The sequence below is a fragment of the Micropterus salmoides genome, unplaced genomic scaffold (genome assembly GCF_014851395.1).
Source record: "Micropterus salmoides isolate LMB-PRFRI ecotype aquatic unplaced genomic scaffold, ASM1485139v1 Ms_hic_scaffold_3, whole genome shotgun sequence".
NCBI classification, from domain to species: Eukaryota; Metazoa; Chordata; class Actinopteri; order Centrarchiformes; family Centrarchidae; genus Micropterus; species Micropterus salmoides.
Genome location: NW_024042261.1, coordinates 12,576,701 through 12,599,446, shown reverse-complemented (window position 1 = coordinate 12,599,446; position 22,746 = coordinate 12,576,701).

Sequence of the window (22,746 nt, the reverse complement as noted above, 5' to 3'; positions counted from 1 at the left end):
TGAACATGCTAGATGAGCAGACGTCCTTTTGGGTTACAGAGGAGAAACTGATGCGTCACTTGGCAGGTCACGAGCAAGGAAGGAACACGCAGTTGAGACAAATCAGGTAGACAGGATACAAGCTGGATAATAACCACAGACAACTGACGCCGACAACTAAAACATGAAAGATATTGATAGAAGGACCAAACAGACAGAGCACTCAGAGGGAACCGTAAACAAACAGGAACAAACGAGAGAGACACCTGGACAGTCGTCCATGGACAAAGCAGACCGACATGCAGACCAAAACTAAAACCAAGCACGCAACAAACGCACGACACAGACCGTTTCAAAATAAAACCGGGAAACAGACTGAACAGACAGACACACATACCAGAATTGTGACAGTAAAATACTGCAGAGGTGCACTGCTTTTGATGCTCTCCTTATGCTGTCTCTACAGTCATGAGACTCAGATAGATTTAAACACAGCCTTTTAATGACTTGATCAAGGATGACCCCTGGCTGCACCTGACCTGCAGGTCTTTTCTGTAGTGGCTGTGTGGCTTGGTAGGCTGCTTATGTTTGCAGTGTGTGCTGTTACTCTGCTGGTCTGTTGTTTTATCATGTACTGCCTCATTGTTACGCATTGCAGTGTATATTATTGCACTGATGTATTATTATTTTATGTTTCTCTTATGACGGCTTCCTCATATCTTATAGACCAGATGTTTGATTAAAGTAAACAGTAATTGAGGGAAGTCTCTCTCTGTTTCCTGTTCTGACCACAGGCTCTTTAAACAAAGTCGGATAAGCAATGAAAGTTATTTATATGGTAATTCACCAAAGAAACACATCACACATTACCTGAATTTCAGTTGAAAGGAAATGACATTTGCTGTGTGTGTGTGTGTGTGTGTGTCTGTCTGTCTGTCTGTCTGTCTGTCTCTTCACTGTCTCAGCATCCACAAATGATCATGTATAAGTAGAGCAACAATTAGTTGATTAGCTGAATAGTTGACACTTAATTAACTAGAAAAAATGTGATAATGAATTAAGTCATAATTAATTCATTGTTTATCATAAAAGGCAAACAATCCCTAGTTCTGCTTCACAGCTGTGTGTCCTTGCTGTGTTCCTTTGGCTGCGGTTGAAAAGACAAACAAAATTTCTTTCCTAACCACTTTTCCTTGACAGGAAAACATCATGAGGTCAAGGAAAGATGTGAAGGAGAATTCATCGGGACTTAGGAAAGTTGACCGCATGGCTTTTTTCTAGGCCATGTAATTACGCACGGCGGATGTTACTGACATGGCCTGCCGTGATGAAACTACAATGTTCCAATAATGGACTACAAAAAGCGCATCTTTGACACTGCGACCCGTGTTGTTTTAATGCAGGCCATCTAAAGGTGGACAACACGGTCGAATATTACTTCATAACCAATATAGTCCAAGTCACCACACCAAGTGTTCTTACATTGAAAATGCTTGCTCGCACTTACTCTGCCCACAATTGTATAAACATGAATCCCAATTATTGTATGTAAATAGCCTACAGTGTTTCCCAGGGAGTGTGGGGGGACAGGGCTATTTGCTAATAACATTTTTGAAGGTGGGTCTCCGACATTGACAGCAATGTGTTGGACAGATTTGTGCAGCAGCGTTCATGATTCTAAGCATTCAATTCACACACGGGTCCGTTGTGAATTTGTTTGCGAGAGAGAGAGACAGGGAGAGGGAGCGAGTGGAGGTGCTGAGCAAATAAATACACTGCGCAGCTCTGTAATCAAATACGATTTTACCAATTTTAAATATTCAAAGGAAAAAAAATTGAAAATTTATTTTTTCAATTAGTTGCTGTGTCTTTGTGTTGTAGGAGTGGGTATTTTGTCTGTCAGCAGCTGAATCACTGCAGTGAGTTGAGAGCAAACATTAGAGACAGGGAAAGATCTGAAACAAGGACTTAAGGTTCACTCCCTACAGATTGTTTGGTATCAGAGTCTGTTGTTTTAATGTCACATGTCGTGCAGTGTCAGGAGAGGATCCAATATATATGACCCACAAAGAGGTTAAGAGACACAGCAGACAGTAGTACAGGAAAGAGCACCATAATCCACTGCCACATGGCCAGAGGTTACTCAGCTGGCATGAAGATTTCCACTATTGAAGCAACCAACGGACATTAGCAGTCTCTAAATGATAAAGGACAAGGAGAAGCCTGTCACAACAGGAGAGGTCAGGATGGGACCAGTGGGGGAGCAAAGATCCATAATCTGCGCCACAGGTAAGATACAAGACTGACAAAGGAGATGGAGGTTTCAAAGGCACTGTGGAGCTGAGTCAGTCCCAGAGGAGAGAGGCTGGCTAGAAAAGGGAGAGAGGGACCAAATGTTCAGCTGATACAGTATGTTTTATTCAGCACTTTGCAGTGGTTTTACAGACCACCTTTTACTCTGCTGTGATCATTGTCATCCATTTCGCTACATACTCTGACAGCTCTCTGGCATTCTGCCTGGAAGTATGACATGCATACCAGACAGCAATTAGAGAAATACTGATCTTCTCAGTGGCATTGCCTCTGATCGAGGTCTGGTGTTTCAAAAGCTTTGTGGGAACAGTTTACTCTAAGTTTGTAAAGCTTTGTGACAGTGGACTTATGGGATTCTGTTGTATTAATGCACAAATAATGGGGGTCCATCATGAAAATATTTCATAAAATGTAAATTTCTCCTTATTTTGTTTTTCTCTAATGAGATCACGATGTGATTAACAGGCATGCAATACATGTTTTAAATGGCAGCAGAGAATGATTCAAAAATCAGCCCTGAATCTCATCATAAAGTGTCACACTAACAGATAGCAGGTTTTGTCCATTAACTTTTTAGCTGCATGACACCTTTTGATCAGATCATTATCCTCTGGTAGGATCTAAATTAGAAGCTAAATTCCTACTGGACTGTCATCAGTATTATGGATAGCTAACAAAGAGGAAGATGAAAAATGTCGACACACAAAAAAACAAAACATCAGCAGGGTTCAAGGTTCAAGGTTTTTTTTCTCTGTTAATTTCTTCTGTCCGACTGAGAGACTCGGACAGCAACCTAGATTCATATCTACAGAAGCATTTTCCTCTTAAACAGGTTTTTATGTACACAAATGTAGTCCTCTCTAAGTACATCCCTTTCTTCTCTGGAAGTGTCTGAATCTACACATCAGCGTGGACTACGTTCCATTTAGTTTTATGCTAGGGTTTATCTGTGTCAGTTAATATCACTCACTGATATTATTTGACATTCTTATCCCTAATTTATTTAGTATAGGGAAAATGTTGCAGAAGACAAGGTTATCTCATTATATTAGCCCCTAGAGCTTTAAATGACCTAAACTTGCAACTACCAGATGTGATGGATTCAGTTTTTAGCTTTTTTAAGCTTTTTTGGTGGACTGTCTTACAGATAACTTTTTATAGTCTACAGGACAGGGCCTGTCTGAGTTAGACTGTTTCTTTGGCAGCTGTAACTTGGGTTGCTGCGGTTGCAAGAGGTACCACTTGCCCTCTGGATGTCTTGGCTGCCTGGATTGTTAAAAACTATGGCCAACATTAGGATTGTATGTTTGAGCTATCTTAAACTTTTTACTCCCCACTGGAGCTTTTCCAGCTTTCTGGTTAAACCCTTTTTGAAGAAACCAAATCTAGATATGAACTATTTGGCAAAGTACAGGCCTGTTTCTAATTTGGCCTTCTTATCAAAGTCTTTGAGAAAGTTGTCTCAAACCAGCTTTTTAAATATCTGTCTTCTAATAATCTTTTTGAGCCACTGCAGTCTGCTTTTCTGGTTAGCATCAAACTTCCTGCTTCTCAACTCAGCTGAGTTAATAAGGTCATTCATTTGGCAATTTTACTCTACGCTTCTGTTATTTATTGCAAGGACAGAGTAACGAATCTTGGGGTCCTTTTTGATCTAAAGCTTTCATTTGACTTACATCTTTTATCTCAGAAGAATTGCAAAGATTAGATCAGTTTTATCTCTTAAAGATGCCGAGGCTCTTATGCAGATAAGTTTGCAAGATCTGCAGATGGTCCAGAATGCAGCAGCTCATATTCTGAAGGGATCATCTAAACACAAGGATATAACTCCTGTGCTGCTGATGCAAGCTCACATTAAAAACATGTGCCCAAACAGCAGTCAGAATTTTACTGGAGGTGTGCCGAACCGTGCCGTTATCGAGATCAGGTCAACACACGGCAGCAATTCTTATCCTGAGCAAAACTGTTAGAAACACTTTATAGTTGACAACCAGAAATAAATGTTGGGCTTGAGATAGTGATAAACAATATGGATTTTTTTTTCCAACCAATCTGATTACTGATAATTGCCTATTTCTCATGGCCGATACTAATCCGAGAACGATCATTTCTTCACATTTCTGTAAGTTATAAACAAGTTTTAATGCTTCAGTGGAAGGGATCACGCCTGCTGCTATGGCTGTAACTGAGCTAATATGCTGCAGTCAAGAATAGTCAATATGTGTTCAGAAACCGCCCACTGTTATGCACTTGAGAGATGCAAGTAATATGCAAGCTTATAGATATTGCTATGGAGTCTAGCGGAACCTATAATGTAACATTATTTCTCGAGAGACAAGTCATGTAATTTATATTGGATTTAACTTAAAATCTTTTTTTTTATTTAGTGACAGGCACCGAAACACGGTATTTAATGGGCCCAGCGCTGAAGACCGTACTGCAGCCTCTGCTGCTCTTAGTCTCTCTCGCTCTATCGCTCTCTCTCGAACTGCTTTATTTAATTTAATGAACTGTAAACTAAATAGTTTTTTTGTATTATCCTTGAAGCGTTGGCAATACTGTTCTTCTGATGTTCATGCCAATAAAGCAATCTGAGAATTGAAATTGAGAGACAAAGGAGTTGATTTCCTTTTATCTGACCCCTGTTTCAGAAACATGATGTCTGCACCGAAGATTAAGGGTTCCTGTTTTTTAGGGAACTTTAGACATTTCTTTTAATATATTAAACAGACTATTTGCGTGCGTTTTAATTGTATGGTCAACACATTAAGTTCAGGAGCAGTAATACACTACGATACTTTCAAAGCATTACTTAACCGTTCTTACTTTAGCGTCTGCTAAAGTTCGTTCTGGCCCTAATGGTGGTATCATTAAGGTGCAGGTGTTGGAGCAGATTGGAGCAGTTTCTTTATGGAGAGTGGCCCAGGCTTCCGTTGATCTGCAGGGGTTAGGAGTTCCTTTCGATGGAAAACAGAGCTCCTGTTACAGTTAAAGCAAGGGAGTAGTGATTTACTTACTGGCTTAGGTTGTCAGAGAAGGCTCTCAACTTTTTGGAGAGATGCAGTGGTTTTCCGAAATCTGTCACATCACGTTGACTAAAACACAGACATAACACATTTGAATGAATTCCTTTGCAGAATTGATGAGGCTTCTTCACTACCTGACTTCCTGTCTGTGTCAGAAACATGAAGTCACATGAAGCAGCATCATGCGGAGCTCCTGAATGTCTGAAGATCATATTTCCTTATCAGTTTAACCTTTCTTACTGTAAATATGAGTTATTTGTAGCCACTAGCTCTGGTAGCTGTACGCAGGTCAGATATGCTGGTCTGACAGTGATCTGAGCCCAGTATGCTGCATAACTTCCTGCTGAGAGAGCTGTGAGGTTATAAGGCAGATTAACAGCGCTACTCCAGCCAGTATGCAGAATAAATAAAGAGGATGGAGGTAAAATGCAATATGCAGGGACAAGTGTAGGAAATAGCTTCATGATAAGAAAACCTCAGAGAAAATCTGAAAGAGACCATACCAGAGAGGGATGCACACATAGAGAAAGGTCACGTATCATTCTTCTTCAATCGAGGACGTTTTTTTCCAGTAGAAATTATTAAAGCTTGGTTTCTCTCATTTGTTGTTCCTAGTTACACACACATGACATGACCATCTCACTGTGTTGGCCAGAGAGTGAGATATTAAAAATAACTGGTGTGTCTTGCAAAACCAGCCCCTATTCAGGGGATAAATTGAAGCATGTACATACTGTTCTGCTTCAGTGGCACACTGATTGAACAACTGTTTGACATTCAATAAGCCTGAATATGAATTGTTTCTTATGTCCTCATATTAACTCAGAATGACACTGTTACCATTTTCCACCAAGACGAAACAATTTTTTAATACACTGCTCAAAATAAATAAGGAAATACTTCATCACAGTATAACATCAAGTTAAGACATTAAATACATGGTTAATGTTGTGAAACGGTTGCAGGTTGATTAGGTTTAGAAAAACATGGTGGTTTGGGTTAAAATCAGTACATTATGTAATTCACACGACTTCACACATGTGACGGAACGTCTCGGGTTACGTATGTAATCCTTGTTCCCCGAGAAGGGGAACGAGACACTGCGTCGGTGACGACACTATGGGAACGCCTCTGGGCGTGGCAGGGCTGAAATCATGAATGAAACTACTCCAATCCTATTGGCATTGCTAGAACTGTAGTGTGTGATGGCGTAACTGGAGGCGTATATAAGCACGCCGGCACACCTGACACATTAGCTCTTTGCTATGAAGCAAGGCACTCCAGGCGGGGTGATGTGTGGCGGACCGGAGTTCGAGGGAACTCCAACACGTAGGCACGACTAAGAGGAGAGCGCATGGGTGCCAGGTGCAGAAGGAAGGTCCAGACTGTAAAACCGGATGAAAGTGTGAGGAGTGGCCCATCAGCTGCCTCACACAAGTCCTGGAGCAAAGCCCCTGCGAGGAGGGCCCTAGAGGTCGCCATGCCCCGAGTAGAGTGTGCCCTTACGGCCATAGGTGAAGGCAAACCGCGCACCTGATAGGCCAGGGAAATAGTCTAAACAATCCAGTTGCTGATCGTGTGTTTGGAATTGGGGAGCCCAGCCTTGGGTGACCCGAAACACACCAGCAACTGGTCTGCTTTCCTCCACGGGGAGGACCTCAGAGTGTAAATACTTAGCGCTTTGACAGGGCAGAGCAGATGAAGTCTCCCGTCCTCTGCCGTCACATGAGGTGTGGGATGAAACGCCTGCAGCACCGTAGACCCTGCCAACCTGGACGGAACCTTAGGGACATAGCCTGGACAGGGGTGCAGGATGGCTCTGACCCTCCCCGGGGCAAACTCCAGGCATCGAGGAGAAACTGAAAGTGCCTGGAGGAACTCCAGTACCATAGTCACCGGGCAGGTAAATGGGTCCACCGCCCGTTCTCTACACCAGGCGGGCCCTCCTGGAGCGATATTATGTCCGAGAACCATACTCGGGCCGGCCAACACGGGGCTACTAGCAGTATCCCCGTGTTGTCGGACACCTCCAGAACCCGCGGGAGCAGAGCGACTGGGGGAAAAGCCTCGGCCACGTCTGCACCATGGCATCCAGCCCTAGCGGGGCTGGGGGCGAGTGGGAGAACCACAGTGGACAGTGCGTAGTCTCTTGAGACGCAAACAGGTCCACGTCTATAGGGCGAACCTTTCGCACAATAACTCCACCACCTCGGGGTGGAGTCTCCATTCCCCGGGCCTCAGCCCCTGTCTCGACAGCAGGTCTGCTCCCTGATTCTGGGTCCCAGGGATATATGTCGCTCTGAGAGACAGTGGTCTCTGCTGGGACCACAGGAGGATCTGATGTGCCAGCTTGCATAATAGGCGCGAGCGCAGACCCCCCTGGCCACCACTGCCGTGTTGTCGGTCCTGACAAGGACATGGCGACCGCAGAGAGTGGGCAGAAAACCGCTCTGAAAACCGGCAACAGGCAATTTATGTGCCAAGAGAAATGATGCTCCTGCCAGGAGCCTCTCGCAAAGCGGCCGTCCATGACGCTCCCAACACGGTACCCTGGGACAGGAACCATGGTTTCCTCCATACTGACAGGGAACAAAGGCACCTGCTGGACGCTGCCGCCATGAGACCCAACACCCTTTGAAAGTGTTTCACAGTGATGGTGCGGCCTAGCTTCACTCTGGTCACTGAGGACAAAATGAGCCCGACGCGTGCAGGCGACAGATGGGCCCGCATCGTCGCCACACCACACTCTGGTCGCAATCCTCCGTCCTTTTTGGGATCTATGAAGTACCAGCTGTAGAACCCGGACTCCCTGACTGGCGGGGAAATAAGTTCTATGGCCCCTTTTTCCAGCAGAGAGCAAACTTCTTGTCCCAACACCTGGCTCTGCTCCGAGTGCACCGCAGTCCAGACCACCCCGTTGAATCTGGGGGGGCGGACCCGGAACTGTAGCCTGTAGCCATCCACTATGGTGCACAGGACCCACGGGGAAATGTTCGCAAGGCTCCGCCATGCTTCTGCGAAATCCACCAAGGGAATGCTGGTGTTATGCGAAGATCCCCGGCGGCACCCTGAAGTGGAGGTCCGCCAGGGAAAAAGCGGCAACAACCCGCGGTGTGTGAGCCAGAACGCCTCCCGACTGCGGCCCCTCGGGGCAGGCAGAACGGCGCATGCTCGCTGGAGACTAGCACGTCCCGAGTGTCCCCGTCCCAGCGATCCCGGACCTCGATCGCCCTCTCTCGGGGTGGGGGGGCTCAGGACCTCTTCCGGCGAGACTGAAGAACTCAGATCCGTTGTCTTGGGGGGCTGTGGCCCGAGAGCACTGCCTCTCGGGGGACCACGAGAAGCGACACTTTGCTCTGGCAGTAGGAGCTGGATGACGGCTGGGACAGTCTCTCTGCAGCCGTCGCCATCCTGGACCCAGACCGGTGCGGGGGATACTGCCGGAACGCCTCTCCTTGCATCCTGGCATGCTGAAACCTGCTGACGACAGCGTCCACCGCATCGCCAAACAGGCCAGAGACCGCGACTGGCGCGTTGAGCAGGAAGGTCTTCTCCCTCTCCTGGATGCCCGACAGGTTGAGCCACAGGTGCCGCTCCGTGGCCACCAGCGCCGACATGGAGAGGTCAATGGCGCGGGCCATCTCTTTTGTGACTCGGAGTGACAAAGCCGTAGCTCTGCGGAGCTCAGCGATGTCCTCCTCAGAGGGGCCCCCTCCTGAGTCCATGTCCTTCAGCAGGTCGGCATGGTATGCCTGCAAAACCGCCATTGTGTGCAGGCTCGCACCAGCCCAGCCCGCCGCCATGTACGCCTTGCACACCAGAGCAGATGTCATACGACATGGCTTGGTGGGCAGCGCCAGCTCTCAGGACAATGCAAAACCGGGCAAGAGATAGCCAAAGCATCCTCAACCCGGGGCATCGTCCCATAGCCGAAACCCTTAACCCCCGCGACGTTGCTGTAAACCCGGAGCGGGGGATTAGTCAGACGTGCTGAGAAGGGCTTGTCCAGCTCCTCAGAACCGGACAGCCGCAGCCTCTCCGTGCTCACACCTCGAGCGGGAGAAGCCGAGAAGTGGGTTTCCGAACGCAGAAGAGGGGAGTCAGAGCCAGCAGACGAGGAGCGGGAAAAACCCTCGGCAGTCCCGATGCCCTCGGGGATGTCGCACTGGGAGCCCCATGACCAAAGCCGCCGTGCCGCCTCAGCGACCGCCGGTCAATTCAAAATAACTCACCATTTACTTGGTTTCACATTGGACTCCTTAAGCGGTCTTTCTCGCTATTTAGAACACGACCTCATTTGCTACTGTTGTACAGCCACAAGTCGCTGCCACAATAAACCTAAATATGAGTCTTACTAACGTGCTGAACAAACAACCTATTTTTCTGGGGAAGACAGGATGTAACATGTGCACTGTTGCACAGAGGCAACAGTGAGACAACCCCCAGAAAGGGAATGGTTTTGCAGATGGTTATCCTTCCTGACTGATTGCTCTCTAGTTGTGGGTTTTGCTAGTGTCATTGCGACTGAAAGCACCTGCAGCATATTCAGATTGCACAGGTAGACCAACTCCTCCATGATGGTACATCCATACGTGCTGTCGCAAGTAGATTTACTCTATCTTCCACTACAATCTCAAGAGCATGGAAGAGGTCCTTAGAAGGTCCTCAACCCAGCAGCAGGACCAGTATCTGCTCCTTTGTGCAAGAAGGAACAAGAGGATCACTGCCAGAGCCATACAAAATGACCACCAGTGGGCTCGTGGTGACTTGTGGGATCTGTGCTCACAGCCCAGCAGCATGCAGCCCGACTCGCATTCACCAGAGAACACCAGAGTTGGCAGGTCCGTCATTGGCGCCCCTTTCTCATATTTGAGAGTAGGTCCACACTGAGCACATGTAATAGACGTGAAAGAATCTGGAGACGCCATGGTGATCGTTAACCTGCATGCAACATCATCCAGCATGACTGGTTTTGCGGTGGGTCAGTGATGGTCTGGGGAAGCATAACCTTGGAGGGTTACACAGATCTCCACGTGCCAATGGTACCTTGACTGTTGGTAGGCACGGGAATGAAATCCTCAGAGCCATTGTCAGACCTTTTGCTGGTCCAGTGGGCCCTGGGTTCCTACTGGTGCAGGACAATGCCCGGCCCCATGTTGCCAGAGTGTGCAGACAGTTCCTGGATGACAAACACATTGTTGCCATTGACTGGGCCTCAGACATGAATCTGATTGAGAACCACTGGGACATTATGTATCGGTGCATCCGGCACCACCAAGTAGTGCCACAGACTGTCCAGGAGCCCACCTAATCCAGGTCTGGCAGGAGATCCCCCAGGACACCATCCGCCATCTCATCAGGAGCATGCCCAGACATTGTCGAGAGTGCATACAGGCACGTGGGTGCTACACACTACTGAATAACATCATGATCATGTTCAATGTCACTCAAGTTGGATCAGCCTATGATTAATATTTTTTTAACTTAGATTTTGAATCCAGGCCTCTATAGAAGGTAAAAGTCGTTACATGAACAGACAAAGTGAGGTTTTGTCTCTGTGATAATGCCATAGTTTTCTAAGCTCTAGGCTTCTACCTTTTAAATTGTATTTAGTTATTCACTTAATGAGTTTATTGTTCATTGTAAAGAAATAAATGAATGAAAGGAGGGGGTGAAAGGAAAACATCATTACAAGCTGACAGTGACAGTAAGAGACCACAGCCTGTCAAATAATCAGAATCACAGACGTTTGTCTCTGCTGCCTGTGCCAGCTGAACTGATGCTGTTGTACTTGACTCATTTTCTCTTCTTTTGTAAAAAGCATTTTGTCAGCTGCATTCTTCTCTTCTTGGTTTATGGATTGCATTTATATGTTTTATTTTTGATGACAACTGTTACCCATAATGCTATGATCATATTCTGTGCACGTGAGTTCATCCTCCGCCTCACTGGATTTGGAGGATTGCTTCAACGACAGAAACCATTAAGGCTTTTTATTTTTCAAATTACAGAAAATCTACAACTCATCAAATATGCATCAAATGTAATATCAGCAGGGTTTTCACCCATTAAGCAGTGCACACAATTTCCTAAAATCATCCTACTCAATCACACATATCATGGTCAGAAGGATTTGCAGGTTGGCATGTTCTCAAACACACACCAGCATCCTCTTGTTTCCGTAGACTTCAGTACCCCTGAGTCAGTTTTGGAGCTGTCATGATAAAGATGACTCTCCTTTTAGAATAAATTTTGTGTGTGTGTGTGTGTGTGTGTGTACATGTTTATCCCCTAACATGAAAATTAGATTATTTGCCAGACAGTTACTTACAAGGCTTTCAAAGTTATTAAATTTGTCATGTGTTATCAGATAGTTTGACAAGAAAATGTAAGAGGATAATGTAAACCGTAGAATAAATATACTGTATAATACATATTAACATGTCATGTTGTGACCTACAGTTGTGGCAGTTAACTCAAATATAGATATTCTAACAGCAAGAATTTTGCAAGAAATATTATAATAATTTAAGAAATCACCACAGTTCACCATTAATAATACTGAAGCTGCATTGTCTTCTTCGTGATTGAGTTGGTCAGTCAGACGGTTTGTTCAGACTGTTTTGGCCTTTCATGTTTGTGCTGTTCCCAGCAGTAAAGGAGGTTTCTATAAAACTTAACTGGTTTTCTCTATTTTATCTCACCCCCTCTGTCATTTCACCACAGACACAACTTATTATCCTCCAAAATGTGTACATCAAATACTTTTTACTTTTACCTTATGCATGTTTATGAAGTTAATTTCCTCCTTCATTTAGAACAGAGGCTGTGGTTACCTTGAGTTCATGCTGATTACAATAGATATAATCCTGGAAAAAGTTCAAGGCAGAGAAAAAATCCCCATATTTACCATGTTGTAGGCAGACTAATTTAACAAAGTACTGCTTAATATACTTCCAATTGTAGCTTGCAGTCACAAGAGACAGATTTGAAGTCCTCACAGAGCCATTTTGTCTACAATGTAGTTGTGTATGTTTTTATGTAGCTAAACTGAGGTTGTGAATCTGTGTCTAAGAACATCCACACTTTGTATGTGTTTACATGATGACTGTCAAGTGGCTCATCAGTGTATTACAGTGCAAACTGAAACACATTAGCATCATGTATTTAATGCTGCTATGTGTCAAGGGGCATAGCTACATATCCAAACAAACCAGTAAAATTGATTTTAAGATGGTTTTTCTTAAGATGTATTTACAACAAATGTTAACATTTTCAATTGTGTCAGCAAGTTTCTGTCATTTTAAAGAACACACCATTTTGTTTTGTGAGTGAATGTTTTTAAATCATGTCTGTTGACGTAATGTATCTTTAGAAATATACAGAGATTGAACTAATCTGTGGGTGGTTCTCAGTTCTCTTAATTGCATCCACGTTTCCCTCACTTGCGGAGAAGAAACGAAGAAATGTGTTCTTAGAGAAATGAGACTCAGAAGTGTCACGTGAAGCGACGTCAGTTTCTGATGACGGCGGCAACTGATCACAGCTGGATCAGTTGTCAGTCGGCTCTAACAGCTGGAGAGACTTTTAATGGAGTATGTATCTGCACACATGTGCACTGTGCTGATACTAATGAAGTCTCACAGTTGTCACTGCAGGGCAGCATGTTCTGTCTGTAGCTGTTACTTGTTTAACAAACACCTGCACATGAAGAACAACCTGTATTTATACTGAGCCCATTCTCAACCCAGGGCGTGAAATGGGCTACAGACGCTTTGTCAGGCTTTCTAAAATCGTAGTTGGCCTGTTTGAGATGAGAACATATGTCAGGGGAAACTGAAATGATGTTACTCACCTCTAAGCCTGCACTCAGTTTTAGGCTTTGTATTTATTTAATCTTCTGATATCCTTTAACACTACTCCATACATTTGCAGTTCACATTACTCGTCACCAAATGATCACTGCGTTCCATAATATCAACCCAACGTTTTTTTATTTTAGCGCATTAGCGCTTTCATTCATACATTTCATCAGCTGATTTTAGCTCCCAACTGCTTTCATCAGATGCATAGTTTTCATGAGACATTCTATGCCTTTGCTTGAGTCTTTAGTGCAGTTTAGTGACTTGTTTAGCCGTGTTTAGACAGACTCTCCGACTCTCTCTGACTTTAATTATCTCCATGATGAAAGTTATTGGGGGAATTAACAGGGCAGAGAAATCTGTTTTAATGAATGAAGAAAGTTGTGTTTGGTGCTTTTGTTGTTCAGACCTACAGTGAACACAGATTTTAGCCTTTTAATTAGTGAATTATAAAAAAATCGAAACAATTTTAATCTGTTATCTGTCTTCACTTGGTATTAAACTTTGGTGATGTTGTGATGTATCTATCAGTCCGGTCAGCTGCAGCGTTCCAATCAGTAACGGCTTTCCAGTAAAAGACTTCCGATAGGATGCACTCGTGTATCCTTGCTCATATCTCCTCAGAGATCATTCCTCACTCCTTGGTTCCTTGGAGCACAATAAGAGCTATGGGATGGTCTGCAAGATGGCAGGAAACGACAAATAAGGGAACTGAGAAGCACTCTGCTTGTCATTGTCAGAGTGAGAGGAAGAAAGCCTTCATCAGGCAGCATTGTAATGAAGTGTCTTTCAACACCACTGAGTCCATAATGAGCCCTCTCACCTGCATTACAATGCAACCGACTGTTGGTTCTGTTATAATCACAGAGCCTAAATACTGTTTTTACACAGAGGTATGGAATTACAAGGTCGGAATTACAATTTTTTTGTTTAATAAAAAAAAACCTTCTATCCAAATGTATTTTATGTAGTTCAGTAGCCTACATTCCCCATTTTAAATGAAGGCCACATCCTCAAATGATGTGAACGGAGGGAGTATGTTTGTCCCTCCAGTGCCAAGTCCTTGGTCCTGTCCTAATAGAAAGATGATTTTTCCTTATTTAAAATGGAACCATCACTCATGTTTTACTTTTACTGCTTACCAACTGGTTTTACATGTACTAATGTAGTGATTATGCAGCAGGTTGTAGCATGGATAGGTCTGTGTTTCCAGTCTAGCATCAAGCAGACAAAGGAAAGTTAATGATGGCTGATAACACCATCAGCATTGTGTTGATGATGCAGACAGTGTAGCTCAGTTGTTTTAGACAGACAGACATTGTGACGGTGTGCTCAGTGAGTTGTTTGCTTCACCTTTGTGCTTCACCTGCTGCACACATACTCTAACAGATGTTTTACAGCAGAAAATAAGAGCAGCAATGTGCCTCCCACATTTGGACATTGGTGAATATGGTTACTGCAGTTGCTGTATCAATCCCATCAGCAGCTTTCTCTCTCTCTCTCTCACACACTCACACTCACACACACACACACACACACACAGACACAGACACACACACAGACACTTGTGTACTCCCTTCATGGTTCAAACACTTGGGATCAGAGAGGTGCTTGACTGAGCCAGATGGAGGTAGGTGTCAGAAATATGGGTCAAGAGAAGGGCAGTCAATGAGCTAACAAGTCTGCAGAGACTCAACAGAAGAATCCAGAGAATAGCTAGGCATACAGGACATGTGAGCTGTGGAGCTCATTGGTGGATACATTTAATAACTGACTAAAGTAATGTGTCAAATGTCAGATTGTACTCAGGGGAAGTTGGTAGTTTGAATTGAAAGATCTACATTGATGTTGACAGACATGCTCTGTTAGTGATTTTGTATATTTTCTTTACACACACAGTACAGTATACCGGTTACCTCCACTATCATGTTATCCAGGGTTACTTAGAAACACTGGCACACATGAGGTTTCAAATGTAGCGTAATCAAGCAAAACTCCCTATGTTTTTTTTGTATGTTTCATATGACCTTGGAAGTCTGCTGTGTGTATGTCAATCACTCTTTACTTTAAACCATTTTCACTATTTCTGTTGTGTGTAATGGTTTTCTAGAACCAAAGTGCAAAACACGGACATGAAGTGGAAGTAAAAAGTAATAGTCCAATGTTTTTACAACTTGCAGCGGCGAGGACCTGGAGCACTTGGAAAAAACAGTCAGAAACAAGGATATCAGGATATCATCAAGAAGTAAAAAAACAAATACAACAAAACACTAGGTTCTGGAGGAAGCACCACAAAAGAGAACTGACAAGCTGGCAAAGACGGACCAGGGTTTAAATGCAGAGAGCTTGATTGTTGGGATAAGCCTCGGATGTGCAGAGAAGAGCCAAAGCACTACGCCTGGATACACAGGGGAACAAAACAGAATCACCAAGGGGGGAGGGGGACACAGCAGAAACACTAGGGAAAAGGAGTGCAGCACCGCTGACCATAATAATTTTCACTTTCAGGGTGCAAATTAATTCAGTAGTACTTTATTTTCAGTGGAGTAAACATGTTTCTACTGAATCTTAATTTAAGTCAAAGGTGTTTCAATCATTCAACACTGCTGTTATTGGCACTGATGTTCTGGACGGGGTGGCAGTAAAATGAAACTGTCAAGCTGTTGTGTTAATGTAATATGAAATAATTAATATATTATGCTTATAATGGAAGAGAGCAGTGTGAATATCAATGAGGAGGCTGTGTAATTTCTAAATATTCACATCACAGCAGAAATAAATAGCATTGCTCTAAATGAATATTGAATACCTTTAATATTCTGCACGTGTGTTGGGGAGATGAACACTGTAGGAAATTGGGGTTACTGACATTCTCACTTAAGATGTTGATTGGCTAAATATAGTGTTTCTCTGCCACATTAGTCTTAGCCCGACAGAACCCTCCCCCCCCCCATCTTGGAGCTCTGATAGATGTATGACCATGACAGTGAAGTTTGGAAGCTCCACAGCAGAAACCTTTTAACTTTATTAAACTGTCAAGATGTCACCATGCATTATGCAGCTCAGAGATTTAACATGCAGTCGGAGAATGAGAGGGAGCTTAGTGGAAGGCCAAGTCTCTCCTTTTTCTTTTGTCATTCTGTCTCTCTAGTTACTTCCTGTGCTGATTCTGTTGCTGTCCCTTTCTCATGTGGTCTCATGTGTCCATAGATATGATAAAAAACTTATAACATTATAAAACACAGATTGTCTTTTGATCATCCATTGAGCTGTAACAGGTGATAATTCAAACGTTTAATGTTAATTAAGTATCCTGATGTGTGAATTATAAATTTTTGAGATGGTGACACTTCCTGTGTGTGAATAGAGATAGTGGCACTTCAGAAGAGTCACGGGGTGGAGTTAGGTTACTGGTATCTCTTCACACTTCAAAGATTGGCTTGAGTTTGGTGTGTGTGTGTGTGTGTGAGTGAGAGAGAGAGAGAGAGAGAGAGAGTGAGTGAGTGTGTGAAAGGTTAAGAGATGACCTTTATTCACCAGTAAAATTTATCAAACAACAGAGTGCTGACTGTCCTCTGGGAGCCTCAGCCAGTGTGAACTGGATCTAAAATAAATTCCATTCCATCCAGCTGATGAACTATTACAGTTCATCAGCTGCACAATAGAATGATGCATAAACTCTGAGTGCTACAGGAAACTGATAATAACAGTTGTATAATAGTAACTATTGACCCCATGCTCAGCCTTCTCAGTGTGGTCAAACAGCCAAGATAAAACTTTAATGATCCTCCAGGGGAAAGCAATTTAAAAGGTCATGTGTCCCGAGTTTCAGAGCATCTACAGAGCAGCCACCTCCTGAGATAAGGCTGGATGCTGGCCTCCATGTGTGTGTATTTGTCTTCTCTCATTGCTCTTTTCTTTTTTGTTATTCAGGACAGACTATGAGCAGGTGAAACCTGACTGTCAGATCGGGAACAAAATAATTGGCCTCTGAATAACACGGCCACTTCTTGCTTCTATAGTGTATTGTTAGCTTCAGCTAGTTTACCCTGTTGCATGCTGGAATTCTTTGTACATAACGGTGTTACTGAAGGTATGCTTGTTTTTTGCAAAAATTATGTTTGATTCTTGTCAAACTTTCTTCCTCAGCTCTTGTTAGCCTACTGTGGTGTTCATATTCCTGCAGATTCAGAATTATAAAGTCCAGCAGTGATCAAAGTTGTTTGTGTCTGGAAACACAAGTCTTTATGTAAACCCAGATAGTAATCAGAAAAAAAGTTACTTGTTATGTTGCTGAAATGTGGATGAAGGGTATTGCTTCTCCAACAGCAACATTATTAGCTTCCCTGATGTTTACCTTATTCCTAGTTACTGGACCAACGTTTGTTTTTTACTGTACATATTTGGTCTATATAATTTACAGTCCCCTCCAAAAGTATTGGAACAGTAAGGCAAATTCCTTTGTTTTTGTTGTTCACTGAAGACATTTGGGTTTAAGATCAAAAGACAAGTATGAGACAAGAGTTCAGAATTTCAGCTCTCATGTCCTGGTATTCACATCTAGATGTGTTAAACAACTCAGGACATACCACCCTTTGTTTGAACCCACCCATTTTTCAAGTGATTAAAAGTAATGGAACATGACAGATGTTTCTTGTTGCCCAGGTGTTGCCTTTTAGGTTGATTGTCCAAACATTAAATAGCTCTGCATGACTAGTCTAAGTTTTCATCCTTGCTTCAAACCTATAAAGACTGCATTTCCTGTTAAAGAGGATAAACCAATATGAAGACCAGAGAGCTGTCTATGGGAGAAAAGCAAGCCATTGTCAAGCTGAGAAAAGAAGGAAAAATCGACCAGAGCCATTGGACAAACATTGGGCACAGCAAGCAAAACAATTTAGAATGTCCTGAAAAAGAAAGAAACTACTGGTGTACTGAGCAACAGACGTCGAACAGGAAAACAACAGTAGTTGATGACAGAAATATGGTGAGAGCTGTGAAGAAAACCCCCAAAACATCAGTAAGTGACATCCGCAACGACCTCCACAGTGCAGGGTGAAGGACTTGAAGAAGACTCAGTTGGAAGACTCAGAGAGCAGAAATATAGAGGCCACAGCACAAGATGCAAACCACTCATCAGCAGGAAGAATCAGAAGGCCAGATTGAAATTTGCAAAGAAGTACAGAGATGAGCTGCAAAAGTTCTGCAACACAATCTTCTGGACTGATGAGACCAAGATTAATCTCTAGCAAAGTGATGGAAAGGCTAAAGTGTGGAGAAAGAAAGAACTGCTTATGATCCGAAGCATACAAGCTCATCTGTGAAGCATGGTGGAGGTAATGTCATGGCTTGGGCGTGCATGGCTGCTTCTGGAACAGGCTCATTAATATTTATTGATGATGGAACTGATGATGGTAGCAGCAGAATGAATTCAGAAGTGGACAGAAACATTTTGTCTGCCAATTTACAGAGAAATGCATTGAAACTAATCGGGAGGAAGTTTCTCATGCAGCAGGACAACGACCCAAAGCACACTGCCAACAAAACAAAGGACTTCATCAGGGACAAGTGGGAAAAGTGGAAGGTTTTAGACTGGCCAAGTCAGTCACCTGACATTAACCAATAGAGCATGCATTTCACCTCCTTAAGAGGAGACTGAAGGAAGAAACACCCCGAAACAAACAAGAACTGAAAGAAGCTGCAGTAAAAGCCTGGAATAGCATCACAAATGAAGAATGCAACAGTTTGGTGATGTCGATGGGTCGCAGGCTTGAGGCAGTTATTGCAAGCAAGGGTTATGCCAGCAAATATTAAATGTTATTTACTTTAAGATTATTTGTTCCATTACTTTTGCTCACCTAAGAATGCTGTGGTCTAATACAAAGGGTGATATGTCCTAAGTTGTTTAACACATCTAGATTTGAATACCACGAAATGAGAGCTGAAATTCTGAAATCTTGTCTCATACTCATCTTTTGATCTTAAAGCCAAATGTCTTCAGTGAACAACAAAAAACAAAGGAATTTGCCTTACCGTTCCAATACTTTTGGAGAGGACTGTGCATAGTGTTCCTCATCTTAAAAATGTTCTTGTCAATATAATGCAGTTTTAAGCAGAGAATTAATAGTATGCTGAGGCTCATGATTTTGTAAACTGATGAATTTGCTACTTTTCTTCTTCTGTTGTTGTTCCAGACAGCTGAACACTGAGTCCCAATAAATTACTCTACTTTATCTGCCTGTTGATCATCTCTCCTCCTCCTCCTCCTTCTCTCCGTCATTTATGAATAGACTCTGTTGATGTTGGCTCTTTGGTTACAGCAGTAAGTTAAATGAAAAGTTGTTAGATGAAACTTATTCTCTCGTTTCTGGTAGGCCGTGACTCTCTGTTTTTGTAGGTGCAGATTTATTCTCATTTTTTAAAACTTGTTATATATTAGCCGTCAAATGCTAATCTTTGCTGTAAACTAAGATCTTAACAGCAACAAGAACAGCATTTAAACTACACCAGTAAATGGGGAAAATGTAGTTTTGAATCTTTTTCCCTATCCAGCTATGCTTTGATTTGCTTGTCAATCCATCCATCTATTTACTCTGTGTGTGTGTGTGTGTGTGTGTGTAAAGAAAAGACAGGGTGTGTCCATGTGTGGTGAGACGGTTTTTCAGTAAGACACAAAGTCAAACAAATCTTTGCCCTCAGCAGTGTCTCTATAGACAATCAAGAAAACATAACCTTCTCTCCAATTAAAATATTGCAGACACAGTATTGACTCCTGTCTAATCAAGCTCTTTACCACCAGCCACATGCTGTGGCTTTAAAGAAAAGAGACCAGCAACCACAGAGTAAACAGAGCACTCTTTGCTACTGCACTGCATTGCTTACTTCTATAAAGGTTATTCCACTCAACACTAATTACTCAGTATGAAATGCACTTCAGTCCAATTAAAGCAGGGAGCACTTAATGGTCTGACAACTTATGAGGGCACTGTCTGTGGCTACGTGTGATCGCAATCACCACTGGTTCTACAAACACCATGGATAGTATCATTTATCATATGGGCATTTGGGTAGTCAAATTTCAGATTGTTTCTCACTGATTGATTTTACAAAGTGGTGGTCTGGTATTTTAAAATGACTTTAGGGAGCCAAAAGCTCTATGGATTCACAAACCACCTGAAACAGCAGGAAATCCAACTTTACCTGTAGCAGTCCCTTCCCTGCTAAGGTGCAAGACATACAGACACACAGATGTTGTTGTACTGTAGATATTGGTTATGATTTATTTTAAGTGGGTAAGTGTAAACTGGTTGTTATTGTAGTGAATGGTCACTGCCTGGTTGTTAGGTTGTTTTAAAGTTTGCTTTTTAGATGCTTGGAGTAATACAGGAAAAATACTTCCTGTATTCTGGTGATTTATCCTGCACCAATTTCTGCCTTTCATCAATTTATGGTGCAAATGTCTTTATATATGTAAAAAGGAAACACAAAACTCAGCTGGCAAGTCACATTTCAAAGTAGAAATAGTATAATAGGATAAAATGCAGTAAGGCTCTCAGGCATTCTGTATGCTTCAAATATTTACTTTCCTGTAGATCCCTCTGCTTTTGTGTCTTTAAATGTGCATTTGGCACCTATTCACATCAATAAAAATAAAATGAAAAATCCCTGAATTTTTTGTAGCTCCTGTATTAAAGCATGTTGGGGCCGATGATAATCATGTCAGGTTTCCGTAACTGAGTTGGAGGACGTTGGTTTGCATCCAAGTTTGTATATCGTTGAGGCAGTCGGTCAGAGTGGAGGAGGTAACTGTGGTGATGGATTTGGTGGAAATGTAGATCTGGACATCATAGGTGTAGCAGTGGAAGTGGAGAACATATTCCGAGTGGCAGGATGTAGAGGATGAAAAGGAGAGGAAACAGCACCGAACCTTGGGGGACACCTTGTGACAGGGGAGCAATGGAGGAGGTGCAGTTGTTGATGTTGATGAACTGTTGTCTGTTGGTGAGATAAGGTGGCAGCCAGGAGAGTGTGGTGCCAGTGATGTTGGAGTAGGTTTGCAGTCAGGTGAGGAGAAATGGAGTGGTCGAAGGCTGCAGTGAGGTCGAGCATGACGAGGATGGTGAGAGGGCCGGAGTCAGAGGAGAGGAGGAGGTCATTGGTGACTTCGAGGAAGGCTGTTTCTCTGCTGTGTTGTGGGCGGAAGAGATGAGGTGGGTTTTAATTTGAGTTTTAAATAATAGAGATCGGCCTGGAGCGTAAGCACCATGTTGGCAAATGAACAATCTGGTAAAGAATGGAGTGAGGGGGCGGGATAGATATACTGCAGGGCCTTGATTGCTTGGTGAGTCACAGGTGTGCAGGTGATTAGCATCGGGACAGAGAGTGGAGTGCTACACCAAAATAACATACACAGTGGGTCAATTTTGATACAGTGGGATTTTAGTCCATGAGTATGGGTCAAACCTTATTTGACTGAGGCTATGGGTCACCATAAACACAGATTGGTGTCCACTGTTGTCTGTCTCTCACAGTGAAATGTGGAGGCGGCTCATTTTCCTGATTTTATTCCTGTAATGCTCACACATACATGAATACGTGTGCTGCTTTGAGCTAAAAGCAGCAGAAAGAAAGCAAAGTACATTTTGATGTTCCCAGGAACAGCAGGATGAATTCAGTTTCTTTACTGAATAAAAGTAAACCAACAAGATTTGATTTGTGCTGATTCTCTTCTTCTATGTGATGTGTGGTTGTCTCTCTTACTTAAAGGTTTGATGATACAGTGTTAATGTCAGTTGTGTGTGAGACTCCAGGGTGTGGACATGTCAGTGTACATCAACCACCTGAGCAGAATAATTGGTCCCACAGAAATTACAGTATGAACCATTAATAAATCATAAACTGTCGTGTTTTTCTTCACATACTTTCTATTACTGGGTACTCTAACACAACAGTACACAGTTGTTTTAGAGTAAAGTGGAGTTTTACTATACATATCTACAACCAAAACAGATCCTTTTCACAGTGAATTACATACTAACAGTCTTCCAGTGTAAATTAAAAATGCAGGATTGCTGTAACTCCCAAATGAACAGATAGATCTGTTGATGATCTAAATGTCCCAGCAGAAAACAAAATCTTTTTAATGTCTTCTAATGCTATAAGGTTTGTTAACTTCACTTGCATTTACACTTACAGTCACTATCTGTTCTATCTGGTTGTTAGAAGTTGCAACTTTGGCTGCACTCAGTCTTGCAGCAGTGGTAAGCATGATGAATAGGCATGAAAAGGCTGCTGTGCCTGCAGTTTGTTGCAAAACTGCAGAGAGAGAGAGAGAAAAAAAGCTGCTATTGAATCAATTAAAGTCATTCAGTTTACTCAAAGTAATAAGCATTCTACAAATAGAGACCTGCTCCATCAACATCCTGGATCAAGCACTTCAAACCCACAGAGCACAAGAGCATTCTGTCGATGATACTTGGTGCTCAAATGCCGTCAAAGTGGATGGACACTATTTCCCAAATGTCAAACCTTCTACTTTCTGTGTGAAAATGAAAAGCATGTTATCA